Here is a 19,143-nt window from a genome sequence, read left to right on the forward strand (position 1 = left end):
ATGAGAGGGGAGGGGGAGTGGAAGCCTGGGTGGGGGGGGGCGGATGACCAATGCTGGGAGAGATTCTCTCTCTCTCTCTCTCTCTCTCTCTCTGTGTGTGTGTGTGTGTGTGTCTGTGTTTGTGTGTTTGTGTGTGTGTGTGTGTGTCCCACCGGCGATGTCGGTATGTCAGCGTGTGTGCCACCGGTCATCTGTGTGTGGTGCGTGTGTCTCCGCACCACGACTCCCTCTCCTGGGTCTGCGCAGTCCATGGAGGCAGCTCCCCTTCAGCTGTTGCCAGAAAACCGGGGAGGAAAGTAAGTAAATGGCTTTTCTCTTCTGACCACACACCAGAAGTCCATTTGTTGAATGCCGCACGATTAGGACACACCTCAGTACACTCCAAAGGCGCCCCTCGGAGCCTGCAGTTAAGGTGACAGGAGAGCGAGCGAATGCCTGGTCCTGCACTGTCCGGAGCTCTCTCTCGGCAGCTTCGGGCCATGGAGCTGGCTGCAGGACACACTCCAGGACCGGGCAAGGGGGAATGGGGCTGGAGAGCTGAGGCAGGGAGGCTGAAATGAAGCCGCCGCAGGGTACGCTAGACTCTTCTTGACTTAGGGAAAGTGCTGAAAGTCAAAGCCCATCAATAAAATCTGCGCGTCCTGAACTCGCTGCTGACAGGCCGCGTCGCCGCAGCACCTGGGAGCCGGGACAGTGAGGACGCTGCAAGCCGCCCTGGGCCGCCGGGCCACGTGTGGGCCTCACCCTCTCGTTCCTGCCCTGGACCCAGCAGCGCCGCGACCAAGGAGCCCGGGTAGGGCGGGAAGCAGAGGCCTCCCAGGCCCTAGTCAGAGTTAGGGTCTCACAACCCTCTCCCCTCCCCAGGCCGGGGAGGGCTGCCGGCTCTAACCCTTCCCGCGGCCCAGAAGCTCGCAGCGCGGGGAGGAAACTCGGGTCAGAGGCGAAGGAGGTGGCGCCGGGTGTACAGGTCCGCGGCCTCCTGTGCGAGGTTTCATTTCGCAGGAGCGCGACTTTCGGAGGATGCCGGGAAGTGGGGCCGCGGCCCTGAGTCCCAGACCAGCGAAAGTCGGTCTTCTCTTTCTCTCTCCTTTTACGTTTCAAGCGAGCATTAAAGAAGCTTGGACTCAAGACTCAAGTCCGCTGTGCAAGAGCGAGGGACTTGGGGGGAGGGGTGGGGGCAGTGATTCTGTCCGAACTGGAGGCGAGTATCATTTTTACAACCTCTCAATTAGCGACCGAGTGGATTAGCACCTTCTTAAGCTTTGCCTCGGAAAGAAGCAGCCGTAATCTTGTTGCTATTTCCCCCCAGGGCACTGGCTCTTTGAATCAGCTCCTTCTCCCACCCCTCCAACCCCCATCTCTCTGCGGAGAAAAGTTTTAACAAAAAATCAGAAAAGGCAAGGAGCGAGGAGTGAATGCCACTGACGTCATTGGGTGGGGAAGGGGGCTCGGGGAAAGACTCCTGGAAACTCCTCCGCACAAACAAAAAACAAAAAGGACTTGGCCGCTTCCCATGTGTCAATATTTGGGGAGGGGAGCTCAACCCCAGAAAGAGGCCGAGTTTTCAAAGTTTAAGGAGAGAGGGTTGAGAGCGAGATTTCCTGGTTCTCTCTGGACTGGTCTCAAGGAGGGTGGGGGTGCTGTTCTACCTCGTGGGTAGCCTCACTCCCTCTGCCAAGTACCCGCTCCGGGGGTGACGCGGCCTGGGGGTGTGGGGGTCGAGACGCGGTCGCCAGAGGTGTGTACAAAACCGAGACAACTCGCAGGTCGCCATTTTAATTGCGGCTACCAACTCACCGGAGGCCCACTTGCTGTCCTCCAAGGCGCGGGGGGCGGATGGGATTGCGCTTTAGGTACTGTCTCGCCTTTCCCCGCCTCTCCACATGCCCCTGTAACCCCCACCCCACCCTCCGCCCCCTGTGGCCAGAGGGAGGACCTCTCAGGCCGAAGGGTGCGTTCCTGCGGGGGCCGCCGGGGTCTTCCCACCCGGTAGAGGGGCTGTCTGCGTGGAGGGAGTCCCGCTGGGGTACTGTGGCTCGCCAGAGCCTGCCTAGAGCTTCTACCCAGTATTGATGCGTCAACATAAGGTCAGGCAAGCATCTCACCCGCACTGGTCTCTGGCATTCCCCTGTGCCCACCCCATCAGACCTTCGGGGAGGCAAAGAAGTGCCCACTTCTGGGGGGATGTGCCTCCAGCTCCCAGCTTCAGAACCAAGAGTCTCCCATCCGGAGTTCTGACACCTCCGAACTCTCTCTTTCCCCGGCCAAGCAGAGGCGCAGCGTCGGCGCGCTGGAAAGGGTGAAGACTGGCATTTCTTTGGAGGAGGAAAGTCTTGGCAGACACCTGCGTCACTTTGTAGTGCCCCAAACGTCTCTCTCTTTGCAGACCCTGGGAAGGTGGGATCCCTGGTCCGCGGAGCTGGCAAACGGGTCCAGTGAGCACTAAAAGCAAAGGCTCCCACCCTGGCCGCCAAGTCCCAGGTGCCTCCCCCGCTTCCAGGCCTTTGTCCCTCTCCTTTCTCCAGCAACCTACCGGTTCCCGCTAACCCGGCAGCTTCACTGATCCCAGAGCCTAGAAAATCCAAGAAGATCCCAGAGACGCCCCGTGGCGCCTCCAGGCTGTGGCCACTGCTCAGCTGCGGGGGAAGCCGCTGTGCCCTCGCCCTTCCTTGCCTCCTGCCAAAAGGCCAGTGCTAGGGGCTCCCTGGGTTCCGTCCTCAGTCCTCTTCCATTCACTCTGGGAGGCCAGTCTCTCTCTCTCTCTCTCTCTCTCTCTCTCTCTCTCTCTCACTGTCTCTCTCTCTTTCTCTCTCTCTCTCTCTGTCTTCTCCCTGCCCACCCCCGAAATACCTTTAAAATAACATTGTCCAGTGGAGTCTCCCACCAAAGGGATTCCTAGCAGCCCAGCGGGCCAGACTCCCAAGGCTTTGCCTCCCAGTCCCTCCATGCTGTTGTCCAGATAGGAGCTAGGTTTAAAACTCCTGACCTGTAGAACAACTGGAATCAGCGGCACTCTCCGATTTTTGCAAATAGGGTTCCTAGGAAAGTTTGCTTTCCATTTCATCACCCTGAGACGATCCCCCTCATCTCTCTTTTCCCTGTGACCTCTGCCCCCAAGAAGCAAGAGTTCAGCTTCAAAGGAAAAGCAAGCAAGCCAAGGCCACCTCAGTCCCTTCTCCTTGGATATCCCCTCTCTAAACCGCTGCCCGTTCTAAAGGCCAACGACCCGGTCCTGCGATTTGTCCCGTTGTGGATCTGGGAACAGGCAGGCGGGAACTGGGAGCTTTACTGGGGGATTTGAGGCTGGGGAGGAGGAGGGAGCAAATGTCATGGCTGGCTCGCTGGAGCAGCCAGGGAACCGGAGCTAAGCGCATCCTGACGGGCTTTTAAAATGACATTGATTAGGACAAGCTGTTCCCAACCCTAGTAAGAGTTAATCTGCCTGTTAATCAAGGCACTAAGGGGCTCAATGCGAGTTTTATTAGCGACAGGAGAACAGAGGCCGCAGCCAGGGATCAAAAGCCGGGATCCCATATATTTGTCAACGCTATCTCCAAAAAAAAAAAAAAAAAAGTATTTTCAATTAGAAAACAATTCGGCGCTTTTCATCACTTCCTAACCCTAGCCCAGTCTCACAGAGGGTGACTTCCAAACCTGGCTAGCGGGGAAAACCGCTGCCGGGGGACAGAGGGGCGGAGAGGAACTGCGGGTTGGCTCGGCCGAGTGCGGCAGGGGAGAATTTAAGAATCCTCAGCCCGCGGCCCGTATGCCTCTGATTCCTCACGAGAGGAAAGGGAATGAAAAATGAAGCAACAAATGACACCACCCAGGCTGGCAGCCCTCCTTCCCCGCCAGACCCCGCTCCTCAGGCCCGGCTCTGGCGCCGAGTGGTGTCCAGACCCTGCACGCGCGGCGCGACCCGCAGGAAAGTTTGTGCAGCGAGAGTGACTCTCCTTCCGCCTCGCGCGCGCTGCCCCCTTCTGCCCCGGAGGGGCGTTGGGTTGCCTTCGGTTTTCCTTTCCAGTTCTAAAATAAACTCCGGGCCCTGGGGAAATCTGAATAGTAATTCCAATCAACCAAATTCTGTGAGAGGGTTTGAGGAAAAAAAGACAAGCCTATCACGGGCGCCCTCCGATCACGAAGGGCACCGGCATGAGAAAGCGACAGAGGTCTTCGGTTCGCGCTGGGCGCGAGGCGAGGACTCTGGTCAGAGGTAATTATGTCACCGCGTTTTCTCGCCGTGACAGCCGAATAAACACAATCTCCAATAAACATCTCTAATGAGGGAGGAGGCCCGAGGATGGCTGGGTTTGATTTATGACTGGAGGAGAAGGTCCACTTCCCACTGCGAAGCGGGCAACCTGCTCGCCGCCCAGCTCCAGGAAGACGAACCCGCGGAAGAGAGGATCCCGGCCAGGTAAGGCGCGCGGCCGGACGGCCACTGCGCTCATCCCCCGTTTCCAGGTGAGGTGAGCAGGGGGCGGCCACCGCTCGGAGTCGGGCGGCGGTCCCAAACACCTGTCACAGGTGACTGAGCTCCGAAGGTGCTACCAGACGACCTAGAAAGAGGGCGCAGGAGCGCGAGTGGGGGTGGGGGGTTGGGGGCTAGCCGGGGCCTGGCCCAGAGGCCGCCCCAAACTCCCGGGCGGGGTTCTCCGGTGCCCCGCCTAAGCCGGCCTGGGCGTCTCCAGCCGCTTTTAGGGCTGGGCTCTCAGGACTTTCGCCCGGCTGAACCACGAGTTAGTCTAAGTTTGTGTCTTCCCTTCCCTGACCTACTTCGGGAACACTTCCGGCCCCCGGCTCCGGCCCTCCAGGGGCCGCAGGGTGGTGGGCGCTGCTCTTTCCCGGGTTTGGCGGCCCGGCTCCCATGGCGCCCGCGCGCTTCCCGCCTAGGCAGCCAGCGCAGCGCCCGCAGTAACCCGAGCCCGCGTTCTAGCTCAGTGAGAATCGCTAATTATTAGGTCTTCCGAAGTGAAGCTCAAATCACACGCTGGGGCTTTACGCGCTGCTCAGTTCTGTGGGCCGCATTCTTTCGTACTCCGCGTCTTTCTGAGAAACGAACCTCATCTCTAGACTTTGTTGCGGTCCAGCCATCTACACTTTGCAACCGCGGGAAACTTCTGCTGTACCTCCCCCGACCCGCGACGGAGTGTCTCTAAGCGCTCCAGGCGCGGGTACGGACTTTCCCAAGCGTGAATGTCGTGAACTGCGACGCAGAGGAGGTCTAGATGCAAAGTGCGTCCCCACCTCCTGCATTTTTCGCGGTCGCGAGTGGCTTTAGCAGACAGCAGCAGGAGACTCCCGCCCCCTACTCCCAGCTCAGGGCCGGACTGGAAGTCCACTCTTGGGAGTGGAACATTTTGCTACTTTTGCAGAAGAGCACACTCCGCAAAGACAAGTCCCTCCTCCACCCCCCTTCCTATCCCTCCCTCAGTAACTCCCTTCCATCTTTGTATGCCTCCTTTTAAAAGCAAAAATCAAGCCCCGGGGCCACTTGGGGCGGGCTTTGATTTGGGGACACCAGTCGCGGGCAGCGGAGAGGCGCCGCGGGCCCCGAGCCCGGCCGGGGCCGGAGCCCGGGCGGTTACCTGGGAGCGGAGGGCTGGGAGGCAGGTGAGCCTGGCAGCGCCGGTTCCCACACTTCTCACCGCCGCTCGGCAGGGGAAGTGGCAGATCTGACAGCCGCGTTCTACGCGAGGACCTGCCCCAGAGTTTAAATGTCAATGATAAGAAAAGAGGGTGCTCAGGCAGGCGCTAACTTTCCTTAATATCCACGCCAGCGCCCTCCTCATTGGCTGCTGGGTCCGCGTGACGTCATGGCAGCTAGAGTTGGGCACAGCTCCGCTCAGACTGGCTTTCCTGCGGGGCGGGAGCCTACTCCTCCCCACCCAGGGTCCGGCCGGCTCCAACCCCTGCTCTGGCCTTCCTTGGCCCGGCCTGTGACTGCCTTAGCCCGGCCCGGCCCGGCCCGGCCTGGCCCGCCCTCCTGTAGGGCGCAGAGTTGATCCCCAGGAAACCAGTCTTGCCGAGTGCGCTCCTCCTCACCGTCGGGCACGAGGGCCCCAAGATCTGTGCCCCTAGGCTGACCAGCTACTTCTCTGGGTAACCAACCTGTCCCCCCCTCCGATCCCAAGGGAATCACTTCATCGGAGAGACCTGAAGGCCGCGCCGGGATTGAGAGGCACTTTTGGCAGCAATCATTTTTAGGAGGAGTTCGAGGCTCGATGAGTACCCCCAACCTGGCCCTCGAGCCCGCAAGTCACTAGCTGGGCACAGACGGGGGCTCCGGGAAGAGGACCAGCGACCCCTTTTTCAGGGCTAGGCCAAAGGTCTCTCCAGGCCTGCTGGGTTCTCAAGAGAGGGAAGCCCTAAAGGGGGCCTGCCCGGGCTTCCCTCGCCCCCTGGCTGAAAGGCTCCAAACACATAGAAAATGTAGGAGATTGTATTTATCTTTGACTTTGAATTAACTGTTGACTTTGTGACTTAGAGGAGGAAAATAGGAAAATCCCAGATTCTGAAGATAAGACTCACAGAAATTGGGGCGGGGTCTGCAGGACACTGACTTGTTGGTCTGTGCCTGTTTTTCCCTCACACCTTCTGTGGACTGCGAGATGGCTTAGCGGAGCTAGGCCTGGTTATCTTGGAATGGAGATTTAGGCACACGTTGTCATTCCCGTCCCCCATCCCTCAAAGCAGGAGGCTTCTCAACTCCTTCCACTGTGCTTCCATCCGGCTCTCCAATTTGAAAGCGACAGAGGTTGGGCCCAGAGGGGCAGGGGTCTCTTGAGGAGTTTGCGGGAGGAGAAGGGGCGGGGCGTGGAATTACCTTTAGGCAGCTCGTGGGAGACCCAGCCCGGGGGAACCCAGGAGTGTGTGTGTAGAAGTAGGGAGGGGGACGCCTGGGCAGGAGGAGGGTTCTAGGGCCAGTCCCTGCGCGTCTTGATCCGGGCTGCGGCTAAGGGAGAGCCGAGCACAGATGGCGCCGAGGCGTAGGTCTAGCGATTCCCGCTCCCGCCCCTGGCACACCTGGACAGGTGCGGGGCCTCGCAACCGGCCAAGAGGCAGCTCCAGGCAGACCGTCTGCCCACTCCTCTTAGCCCGGATAGCTCCTAGCCAGACTTGATTTTTTGTCTGGCTCAGCCCGTCGAGGACTGGAGGGCAGAGTAGGGGTGGGAGTGGGGGTAGGGGTAGAGGTTGGGGGTGGCGGTGAAGGTGGGGAGGAGAATGGAAGCTTTGGCTGAGAAGTCTCCGCGGCATGTTCTTACTTATTTACATTCTCCAAACTTTATTTCTTCATCCTAACGCCCTGGGCATCCTGTCTTAAGGCCTATGTGCGCCCACCTCCCACTGGCCACTCTAGTCTGGGCCTAGACCTTACCATGGTCCTGTCGCCCTGCTCGGCTGGGAAGGGACGCTAAGAGAGGCATTTGTTCTGGTTTCCCTGTTGCCGTCGGCCATCTCCAGTGACCTAGTTTCTTGGTAAGCCCCTAGCTCCTCTCCAGGACCTGGCCCAGCTTCCAGTCTCAGATGTCCTGAGGTCTCCCAGACTGTGCCGTCCGCCTTGGCGTGTGGGCTGCTGATAGGCCTCGGACCTGGGTAGGCCTTCCTAGCTGGCCAGTTTCTGTCCGGGGCTCGCTCCCCACACTGTTCCAACCCGAGGCCGCCGAGAGTGCTGCTCGGGGCTTGTTTGGAGTCCAGGCCATTAAGTGTGCGCAGATCCCTGCAACCCAGCAGGGTGCTCGAGAGCGACTCTGGAAACCCCACGGCCCCCACCTGCTTATCTGCCTGTCAATAAAGGGCGCGTTCGGGCTGCGCGGGAGCGCCGGTGGTGCAGGCGAGGCCCGAACTAGGCCCTTCCGAGCTCCGGGCCAACGCACGAGCGGCTCTCCGTTTGCCCCGGGCACGGAGGCTGGGAGGGAGGGTGCCGGCTCTGGGGTCGCCGCGGGAGAAGGTGCACGTTTAGCCGCTGCCTCAGCTGGATTCTCGGAGGAGCTCTCGACCTCGGAGCACTTTGCAGACCAGTGCTGGGGACTCCTGTCCGCGCCTGCCACCAGCCTTGGGGGAGGCCGGGCAGGGCCCCGCGTGGTGCCCAGCCTACGAGGTCCCGCCTCGCCTCGCCCGGGCAGAGGCATCCTCTATAGGCCACACTGGCTTGCATTGCGGGCAGAAGGGCACCACGGGCGGCCCGGGGGCATCATCGACGACTCAAAGAGCCCCAAATGCCGAGTGCTACCTGAGGCAGGCCGTAGGTGGGGTGCAAAGGACCGGAAGCGGGAAAGAAACCTCTTTTTCGGGCCTCCCCTCAGCACTGAAATTTTCCGACATCTAGGGCAGCTCCAGGCTCTGATTCTCCAATGCACAGTGAGCGAGCTCGGCAGCCGCCCAGTCTGCGGAGGCTCCCAGGTCGCCCCGGCCCTCGACTGCCGGGAAGCCCAGAACTTCACCATCAGCCAGCAGAGACTGGGTGGAGAGCCTGGATGGGGGTGAGAGGCCTTGAGGTAGGGGAAGTAGTGGAGGGAGAGGAAGGCAGAGAAATCGGCTCTTGGCTTGAACTGTAGCTGAGATCTGTTCTTGTCGAAGGTATGTTTTGCCCCTCCCGACCTGTGTCGTTTTTCCTCTCTCCCCTTAACTACTTTATGCAAATAAAGCCGCTTCCAGATTGGAGGAGCCCCTCCCGCTGGATCTGTGCTACCAGGTGGGTGGGAAATGATTTAGTATTTGTCTTCTTATTGAGAATGGGCACTGAGTCTCCCATCAATTATAAAATAAAAATGAATTTTCCTCTTAAAATTTAATTTTACTTAATCTAGAAGATAATGCATCCTGTTAACTTCTACAGTATTTTTAATAAAGGATTCCAGGGTGAGTGCTAACTTATAAAGTGGTTTAATAAAGTTTTTCCATATACAAATTAATAGGAGAGGAAAAAGCCCCTAAATAACTGATTTAAAATACTGTGTATATTTGAGTGTCATTTCAAATAGCTGTACAAGCCAGTAATCAATATATCATCTAAGGAATCTAATTTACTGGGTAGTACGTGTGGCTCTTGCTCTTCTTTCCCTCTCCACTTCCTCCCTTTTAAACAGAAAACTTGTTTTAACAAGAATTTTATTTTAAATCAAAACTGAAGGAAGGTTTTGTGAATTCTAGCGTCAAAAAGGGGACTATTTAGCAAAGATAATATTTGCCATCTCTTCGCCCCGGTCTCAAGGATTGCATAATGGTATGATTATGTGCAATTCTGTGGTTTCTCTGCTATTAACTTATTTTCCTGCTCTCATTTAAAGAACTACTTTACTTTTTTCTCTCTTCTGACTATTTTGCCACACTATAAAAAGTTTTCCTGGACCTCTGTGGAAAATCTCCAATCCTTCCAGTTTGCTTTGTCACAAAAACAAAAACAAAAGCAAAAAAACTCTACAACAATCAATTTGAGAAAACTCTGCTTTTCCTTTCCTTTTAAACATTTTCATATTAAGTCACTTTGTGGCACCATGTTTGATTTCTTTCTCTCCCTTGTCCGGGTAGAGATGGAGACATTAGCTGAATTCCCTGGGGGTGATTGGATGCAATTCACTGAAAGTAGACAGGCACGTCCTGGATGTTAGAAATTCACTTATTCTCAACGTGACAAGGCCGGCTTCGATCTACAATTGTATTTGAATGGGCAATGAGCGGAAAGATCTCTCATCATTAAGCTTGCTTCTACTTTAGCAAAATAAGGAGAGCCTTCATTTGCACACAAATGCTCATAAAATTCGGATTCCCTGCAACCCTTTAATAAAAAAGAATTGCCGCATAATTTAAATTGGAGGCCAGGGGAAGGCTGAGAGAGGGAGATGAGGGGGTTTCAACTGAGTCCCCTCCCTTCCCCCAAAAGGTCCATGTGATCGAGTTGACTTTTTTACTTTAAATCTTAAATAAGATGTGAGTTGTAACAAGAGGATTGGCACTTACTCCGTGACCCTTATAATTGGATTAAATATAGACTGAGACGTACAAAAACACACCAAGATTGACACCTGCCAACTGGACTTCCTTATGATTGATTGTGATGCTTCGTGCTGGCAACAATAATGAAATAAATTGTACGGATAAAACAACACATTTGTCATTTCCGTGCCATGAGTGAGGAAGTCAACGAGTTAGGCAAGCTGTTAGCTGACAGGCGCGAGCGAGAGGCAAGCTAAAGAGATAAATAAGGATTCCAGGCATTGACAGGACAAATTATAACTTGTCACAACCTTTTTAAATTCAGAAGTTTTCAATTAACATATATATTGCTGTTACATATAAGATAAGGGGGCACCGATGTAAACATGTGTGGGGTGCAGCGACCCCCCCGCCCCCGCGCCAAGAGTTTGGACATCTGGGCTTGGGCATCGGGGTCTCTCCGGCTGTGTTCTCGCATTCTGGCAAGTCGGAGGGCACCCGGTTTTGCATGGCCAGGTTGTAGGCCTGGGGCTCCATAAGGTGGGTGAGAGTGCAATAGTCTAAGTGCAGCTGCTTTTTTTGCTGGGACCCCCAGTTCACATGTCCAGCACCCTTTCTTCATGGAAGCAAAGCTCCCAGATCAAGGGAGACTCTGGGTGAGGCCTGTGCCCAGGTCTGACAGGACAAGTCCTGCTCTCTCTCTCTCTCCTGGAGTCCAATGTAAGGAGTAAGAGGTAGAGGGCAGAGGCACCCCCTCTCGCGCTCCAAAGTCTTGCCCTCATAGGAAAATCTGAGCTCCTGGACACAAGGTATCAACAATGGTCACATCCTGTGGGCAGGTCTAGGCCACTGAAACCTGGTGTGGCCTGAGGCTGCTCCTGAGCGCTCAACTCCTCTGACTCACCCGCCCAATGCCCCCGAGGAACCGGTCCTGTGTCCTATCTAGGAAGAGCTGCTTTTCCCTCTTCAGACTTTGATTCTGGTACAGTTCCCAGGGCTCTTCCTTGACCCATGGGTAAGAACGAGTTTGCCAGTGGGTCCCTTATAATCTGAGGCCATTTACCTAGAGCAAGTGAGACTTTCAGAGGAGCAAAGCGCTGGAGTCACCCTGCTGGGCTACAAGTTAGGGGAGGCCATGAGATTTCTGGGGGAGTCTAGGTGTTGTGACTGTGACTGGGGACTGCTGTGGGTGAGGTTTGAAGAGTGTGCAGGGACTATAAACTCTGCAACCGTCTTCACCCCAAAGGAGGCTGGCTTTTTGGTTTTAAAGTTAATCCCCATCCCAAAGCAGAATCTGGACTTGCAGGGGCTGTCTGAACTCAGGTCTCGTCCTCCCGCCGAAGTCCAGCTGGAAAGGAAAGTTTGGGCGGGAAGTGAGCGTCCCCGTGTCTGAGGCTGCTGGGTGGGAAGCATGGCCTAGGAGGGCGAGTAGGGCGCAAAACAGGGCCTGGTCCTTTCGGGGCCGGGAAGTTCGAGGCCGCAGGAAGCCGGGAGGGCCCGTTCCGGGCAGGCGGGGCAGCCTCAGAACGCGGCCAAAGGCGCGAGGCCGCCGCCGGCCGGGGAGGTCCAGTCTCCTGCAGGCCAGGAAGGGCTTCCTCTGGGTGCAGCCGTCTCCCTCCGCTGCTCAGCCTGGCTGCGTGGTGTTCGGACCCCGCATCCTAGTCCTCGTCCTCGTGGGATAGAGGCCAACCTTGCTGTCGAGGCCCCAACCTGTCACCACAAACACTCCCAGAACAAGAGCATCGACCCCAAGCTCCAGAGCTTCTGGTCTTAGCTTACTGGAGCCTGCCACCAAATTAAACACCGCGAAGGCTTTGAATCCCTGCAAAGACGGAGCCTGGAAGAAAGGGAGGGAGGAAAAGGGAGGCAGAAAAACAAGTTACATGGAATTAGTTGGAAGCGGGCGCATTCCCCAGCGACCACAGCCATTAACATTATAATCTCAAACGCCATTTTTTATGTAACACTATTGTTAGTAAATCAACTCCTCAGGTCCTCAGAGACGCTGACCCCTGGCAATTCAGTGAAAGTGTAATTATCTCCCCGAATCTTGGACAGATTTAAGAGATTACATTTCAACTAAATCTATATCAATGCTAATTCCCTCTCTCCCCCCAGCCTGCAGGTGCTAGGCACGGGAAATGGCGTCAGGCCCCAGCAGAACGCTTCACAAAGAGGAGAGGGCTAACTGTGTACAGGGCCAAAAGAAATGAAGCCCCACATAAAATTACACCTATTTTTTTTTTTTTTGCTACAAAACCTGGTTCTTATACAGCAAAGTTAAACAAAGCAGCTATGCTAAATTAGCGTTACATAAAGGCGAGTTTAATGCTCGGTTACAGTCAACTGGTGTATCTCTGATGGCTAATTGTCTATCAAAATTAAAGAGAAAAGAACAAATGATTCGTTATAAGAAGGTGTTAAAAGCCTCAACAAAAGGACATTTCACAAATATAATATCGGCAGCTCCCGGATTGCCTGCGGGGTTGTTCAGGCCCCGGGCCTGCACAGCTATGAGAAGTGGGGTGCAGGGCGCTATTTGCCCGGCAAGAGCTCATTTCCTCCCAAATGAGTATAATGAAAACCCGAGAGGCGATATTAGTGTAAAGATCGGGATTAATCCAAACAGGAGCCGCGGACTTGGGCTTCAAAGGCGACCCCTACTCTTTTTGCCCAGTCTGGGAGCGGAGGGCGCTCGAAAGGATACTTCAAGGACACCACATCCAACTTTTCGCACCCCCATGTTCAGGCACAGGAGGGAGCGACCACCGGGCAGAGGGTAGTTTCAACAAAGGACGGCAGGCTCTGGGGATCCCGGCTTTTCCCTGTCTTCTCTGGGTTGGAAGGAGACGGTCCGGGCTCTGCCGGAGGCGTGGGTGCAGTCAGCACGTGCCTTTCTGACGCGCAGCGCAGGCCTGGGGAGGTGGGCGCAGGCTGCTGCCGCCAGCCCCCACCCCGCCCCAGGCTGGGAAGAACGCAGAATATAATACGACGGCCCCCTTCCCCAAGGCGACACCAGATCCAGAGCTCCAGGCATATTTGTTGTTTAAAGTTAATTAAACCTGAAAGCAACCAAAATGCGCGCGCCAGGCCCAAGGAGGCCGATTCTCGACCAGTGTAGCCGGCCCGCAGCGCCAGAGAAGCCGCGAGGGCTGCCGGGGCTCGCTCACTCCGGCGGAGTCTCTGCAAGAGAATCTGAGGCTGGGGAATAAAAGCGGAAACTAAATCAGGCAGCAAGAGCAACAAACCATCTGGAAAATGGACCCACGGAGCCGCAAGAATGTACTTTTTTTTTTTTTTTTTAATCTTTGACAACTTGTGTCCTAAAGAAAGTGTATTGAAGATAATTGAAATGATTACAATTCATTGCTGCCTGACTTTGAATATGAACAGTCACATAATGACATCCCTGCCACACAACAACAGTTTAATTTCCATTATCCGACTTCGGGATCCTAGCGCCAGCCGCCGGGGCAACGCGGTGCTAATGGAGAAATCTTGACTCCTGCCTGCATTATTCATTTCGGGGACGTGGGGATGGGATAGGAGTGGAGAGTGGGTTTGTTCCTCTCCCCCGGAACTTGTTCTGAAAATCCCAGGGACCAAAGGACACCGAGGAGCCGAAAGCCGAGAGAATCGCTGTCAAGGGGCCACTTTGCCCGACGGGGCTGCGGGCGACGGCGCTCCCCGTCTGTCTTGTTGTCCCAGGGGTTCCCAGGCCCGCAGGACTAAGATCCCCCAGCTCCCACCCTAGTCAGGCCCAGTCAGGGAGGACCTAGGCCAGGACCTCTTCGCAAGGTTGTCACCTGGCGGGGCAAACTCTCTTCTCTCATTCTTTCCCCTCCCTTCCAGCCCTCTCGTCCTTTCCTTCTTTCTGCTTCAGAGCTCTCAGGCTCGCGTGCAGGGCGGGATGGGCCCGGCTCCGGGGGCCCCTTCGCAGATTTGAAAGTTGCCTCGGCCTTGATCTTGTCCCAGCCTCTCTGCTGGGGAATCACCCCCACATCCCGCGACCCCCGGGGAAAAGCGAAGAAAGCCAGAGTCTCTTTGCACCGCGGGTACCCTGGCGCTCACCTCTGGGCGCGGCTTCGGTGGAGCCTCAGGGCCAGGGCGGGGTGTGGCGGGGTGTGGCCCGGTGGGGTGGAGGAGGGACCTGGGGTACCAGCCAGGCCAAGGCCTCTGCAGTGCGCAGGCGCCATTCGGGCCCGCCGCCCCCTCCCAAGGCACGGGGTCCCGGGGACAGACCCCGAGCCCCTCTCTGCGCAACTACTGCCTCTAAAAAAAGACCATCTGGTAATTGTCTTTCTTTAGATCTTCCCTTAATTATGCTTTTAATTAAAGATGGTTCAAGGCACCGGACCACATGAAGGGCAGTAATTACAAATTACATTACAAACCCGACAGATGTAGCAGGATCTGCTGGGAAAAAGGTACCGGAATAAAAATTTGACTAAAGTTTGGGATAAATTAATCGGTGGCTTGAAGAACAGAAGCACAGTTCTGATTATGTAGGCTCCAGCCAGCATTTAAGTTTTGTGTCATGATTGTTTTCATATTTCTTTGACATCTATTGATTTGGAGGCAGCTGCAAGCCTTTGTCACAGGAGAGAAGAGCAGTCACAATATATTAGCTTGATGGCATAACTCGAACCGGAGAAGCGAGGGGAGCCAGAGTGACGGGGGCGCACATGACCCCCCTCCCGGGGCCTTCGGGCTCAACCCTTACTTTTAACTTGTTCTAACAGGAATAATGGAGTAGTACTATTAATGCATGGTCAGAAGGGGCTTTTCTGTCTAGAACGAAGGCGGCGGGAGTTGCACCGCCACAGCCCGGGAGACTAAGGAGTCTCCACTCCGCGCTCCCGGCGCCTCCTTGCCGACCCGAGCCCCGCGCCCAGTGAGGTCAGCCGGTCCCACGTCTAGGGGCGCTGGGTTGGGAGAAGTTCTGTTGGTCCTGGGCTCGGCCCCCAGGCGCCAGGCCGAGTGCCCACCTCGGCTTCTTTAGGGGGCCTACTGCGGGCAGCCGAGCGGCTGGCGGACCCGGAGCTTGGGAGACGACCGCCAGGCTGGTGACCGGCCTGACCCGGCGTGCACGGCCGCCCGCTAGTCCGCCGCGGGCCGGGAGCGCACAGGAGCGTGACGCAGATTGTGAAAACAGAAGGGAGGGAGTTGGGTCATTTCCTTCGCTATTATCATCGCCCCCTCCTGCTCCTCCGCCCCACCCCCATCCCATCCTCGCCGCCACCCAGCCTCGAACACTTTTCCTTGCCAGAGTCTGACTCACTTTGAGCTAGTGGCTGCACTTTATGGAGAAAATATACGTGCCCATCACTCACCCATCTATTTACAGCGCCCATGCAGCGCCTCGGGGAACACGCATGGACAATTAAACACACCCACTTACGGCGGGATGATGAGGCTTTCTGTTAACCACATGTGTTCAGAAATGGATACAGCCCTAATTTTGACACAGAATGCAGTTAATGCACCTTGCTATAGATGTACGTCCGTTGGAAAGGTGTGTGATGGGCACCTGATCTAAACGAAGAGAACAGGGCTGTCTGCAGAAAACCCAGCGACCTGACATCTTTTCTTGCTGCTGGGGAAGGAAAGTTTTTCTTTTGATTTGTCCTCTCACGATTTTTCCCTTTTCCTTTGCATTACAGTTTCAGAGAGGAATGTAAATATTTTGACTAGACCTCTGCAGGGGCCTTTTAAACACCAGGCACAATCATCTGTGGAATACTGTAGTTCATAGTTTCAAAACTTGGGTGTCAAAGAGTCTGTCTTGCAAGAGGAAACCCATAGAACTAGTGGCGACCTTTCAACTCCCTATTTGTGTGATGAAATGAAGTATGCCCTAGTGATTGTCGAATTTTAAGGACTTTTTCTGTCACTGCTACTTTCCGATCGTTTGCAGGGAAGAAAAATCAATCAAACAGACCTTTGATGGGGTCGCGGCAAGATCACATTTCACTGTGCTCCAGGCTTACCTCTTCTTAGGCCCCTCCCTGCTGTGAGTCGTATGCAGGTAGTATGCAAAACTCTAGAAATAATATTTGAAAGAATTAACACCTTGTTTATCTCTTCTGTGTATTTGACATAGGGGTTTCTTTCTTTTCCTGTTTTGGTGTTTAATACAAGGCTGATATGTTGGAACAGAAAGCAGACTTCAAAGAAACTAAAATTAGGAGGCAAATAGCATCCAGGTTTCCTCAATTTCTGTATGTAGTACAAATAGTATAGCATCTTTTCATCCAAAAAGAAGCAAAAATTGCCAGGAGGCAAAATGCATCTCTGAATATGCCTTTAAAAAAAACAAACAAACAAATATTCCCCAAATATTGATGTACCCATGGTTTTACAGTCTGAAAATATTTTTAGGCACAAATATGGCATAAAAACATTAGTTTCAACTCTGTCTTTGTTGTTGTTAAAATGACAGTAAATTATACTTGATTTAAAAATACCTACCTGCTAATGTCAATTGAGGTTATTTTAAGGCCTGGATGCTCTAGGAAGACCACCTATAATGTGTTTATTTCTCTGCCCAATTCACCTATAGTGTAAGGAGCATTTTAAATAAAATATTTTGGGCATCCTTAAGTCCTTTGTTAAAAATCCAATACTCTACAATTGTGACAAATAGGCTGAAAATTTTTGTTTTTTTATACCAAATTCATTTTAATAAATAAGGCATATGCTGAGATTTTAATACAACAAATGCCAACAAAATGCATCAGAGTAGAAAAAAGAAAATATTTTCAGAATTGCTTATAATATTGCTTGTGATCCTAAATTTTTTGATGTAAGGAACTTGAATTTTTCAGCTAATATTATTCTGTTTTCTTACTCTATGTTTCTATTAGAACACTCACCTATGCTCTGCTTCCCTTGCTGTCTTCCCATAGCTTATATGTGCACTATGAATTTCAATAAATATAAATTACTGCTTAAAAGAGTAAAGAATGGCTACTTTATGACTCATTGTTCTCTCCTTACAATCTGCTCAAAAATCTTTTTTACAAATCCCATTGTAGCTACTTCCCCTCAATTCCATGATGAAAGTGAATGGCAAATGCCATTCAATTTAGAGGAACTCAAGCACAGAGAATATAAAGATGTTGTTCAAAGCCTCCCTCAAATCTATTTGTGGGCTTGGAAGCAGAATGAGACTGGAGGCAACATCAGTACACATCTCCGACTCCATATGAGGTTACTTGAAGCAGGTGGCTTTGGGGTTCACTCTGGAAACAGAAGACATGCATAAAGGTATGTGTTCCTTAGAGACTGACAGGCAACAGTGGACCTCAGGAGGAATAAAACAACTCATGCGTTCAACCGCCTCTGATTTGCAGACAAGGAAGACTTTTCTCTAATTTTTTTTCCCTGCGTTACTTTTTCTGTGTTTGGTGGCTAAACCAGAGAGCAGCCTGCAACATTTTGCTTTTGGGGATTTCCTGTGGCTTTGCCACATTCCCTGGAGAAACTCAAAGTCCTGGAGTCCATGGAGGGATTACAGGGAGCCACAAACATCATTCTCCCTCTAATCCATCTGGGGCAGATGCAGTATTGATAACAACCTTTCTGTTACTTGACAGTTTCAGACCATTCAAATGAGAACAAATAATAGGAATTTGGTAGTGGAGGTGGGGAAAATAGGGGCAATTGGTATAGTCTTCTGAGTTGAAAGGACTGGTTTCCATTCCAAAATCGTGGAACCAAGTACAAAATTAAACACTTTCCATTCAAATCTTTAGAAGTAATTTCTTCTCTTTGGTTATTGTAGTTCATTTGGGTTGGGGAATTGACACATTTATTTGCTTTGTCCCTAGGACAAGACAGTGCTCAGTTGCTTGCATTTTGTAGCTTCAGTTTGTTTGGCTCTCCCAGCTTGAACCTACTATGTTAGGTAATAAGGAAGCCCATTTGCATTAGATAATAAGAATCAGGGACAAGGCAGACACAATGCTGATTAAACAAGGGCTCGTATCCCATTTTGAGAGCTCCCTGATAACCAGAGCCACAATCACATTGGTAGGTCAAGCAAAAATCTGAAGATAAAATCAATGTCAGTTTTCTGTCTTGGTGACAGACAGCGACCCACCAGAATTATATCCAGTAAATCCTGTTATCAAATTTCTCACTGTCATTGATGAATTCAGTTATGCTGTGGGTCAGAGATTGTGCTGTGGCTCCCACCTATGTGATGATGTCTATGGCATCCCTCACTTTGACACAGACATACACAGAACAATATTCTAACAGCTGCCTGGGCTGCTTTGTAAGGTAAGGGGAGTGAAGACATTGGGAATGTTCATGTGGAATCTGGGGTGTGGGGAAGACTAAACCTGCATGAAGGAGTGGTTAGGGAAATTAACCTACTTCCCAAACTGTATCAGGGCCAGAATCATTCCAGAAACACTTATTTTATCTATTGGTTAATTTATTAAATAATTTAAATATGATTACTTGTCAAAATGAAAATACATTCATGTGGTTCAAAATTCTATAGTTCAGAAAATATTTTATAAAAATCTTCCTATCCAGTCATACAGCCACCCCATTCTTACCTATTGAAAGCAACCAACACTATCAGTATCTTATGCATAGGGGAGCTTTAAAAATATGGAATCCCAAGGCCTACTTAATGAGACTCTTTGGAGACAGAGGCTTTGCTATCAGTGTTCAAAAAAATCTTTCCAGATAAGTTTGTTGATATGTGTGCACGTAAGTGATTTTTAGACTTCTTTCAAACACTGAGATTTTATGGAAATATATAATGTAATATTACTCATCCCATATGTTCCTACAATGTGTGTAAAGTATTTTCAAAACTAGTATATACTTTTGTTCTTTTTGCAACCCTGTAAAACAGGTATTATTTTCTGTCCCCTTCCCATTTTTCAGAAAATGGAAACTTCTGAAAAAGTCTCAGAAGTTTGGACAACTTCTGAGTGACCGAGGTAACTCAGCTAGTAAATAGCAGGGTCAGGTAGCATCATTTAAGACCATGCTAGGACCTAAGTGCTTTTACTTTGAGCCTTACCCACATCATATCAAATGATAACATGACCCATACTTCAACATAATTATTTGCTATTAACTGTTTTAAAATAATTTTGATAAATTTGAATTTCATTAGGAATGAATTATTCATTTCATTTTTATGATTAAACTTTACTACATTTATACATGACATATAAGTTG

At 52.3% G+C, this 19,143-nt stretch overlaps 1 protein-coding gene across 5 annotated transcripts in view; it reads right to left on the reverse strand.

The window, feature by feature from the left end:
• Window positions 1-5,741, reverse strand: part of PAX6 (paired box 6) — a 29,261-nt gene extending 23,520 nt beyond the window's left edge. For 4 of the 5 annotated variants that reach the window (XM_031653925.1, XM_009186368.3, XM_031653919.1 and 1 more), the window contains exon 1: window positions 5,589-5,741. The gene's annotated coding sequence lies outside the window, so the exon portion shown is untranslated. Of the gene's footprint in view, window positions 1-2,533; window positions 2,619-5,588 lie in introns of those variants that run through there. The other variant, XM_031653921.1, reaches the window with a different exon arrangement.
• Between the last annotated feature and the right edge of the window lie 13,402 nt (window positions 5,742-19,143).

The sequence above is a fragment of the Papio anubis genome, chromosome 12 (genome assembly GCF_008728515.1).
Source record: "Papio anubis isolate 15944 chromosome 12, Panubis1.0, whole genome shotgun sequence".
NCBI classification, from domain to species: domain Eukaryota; kingdom Metazoa; phylum Chordata; class Mammalia; order Primates; family Cercopithecidae; genus Papio; species Papio anubis.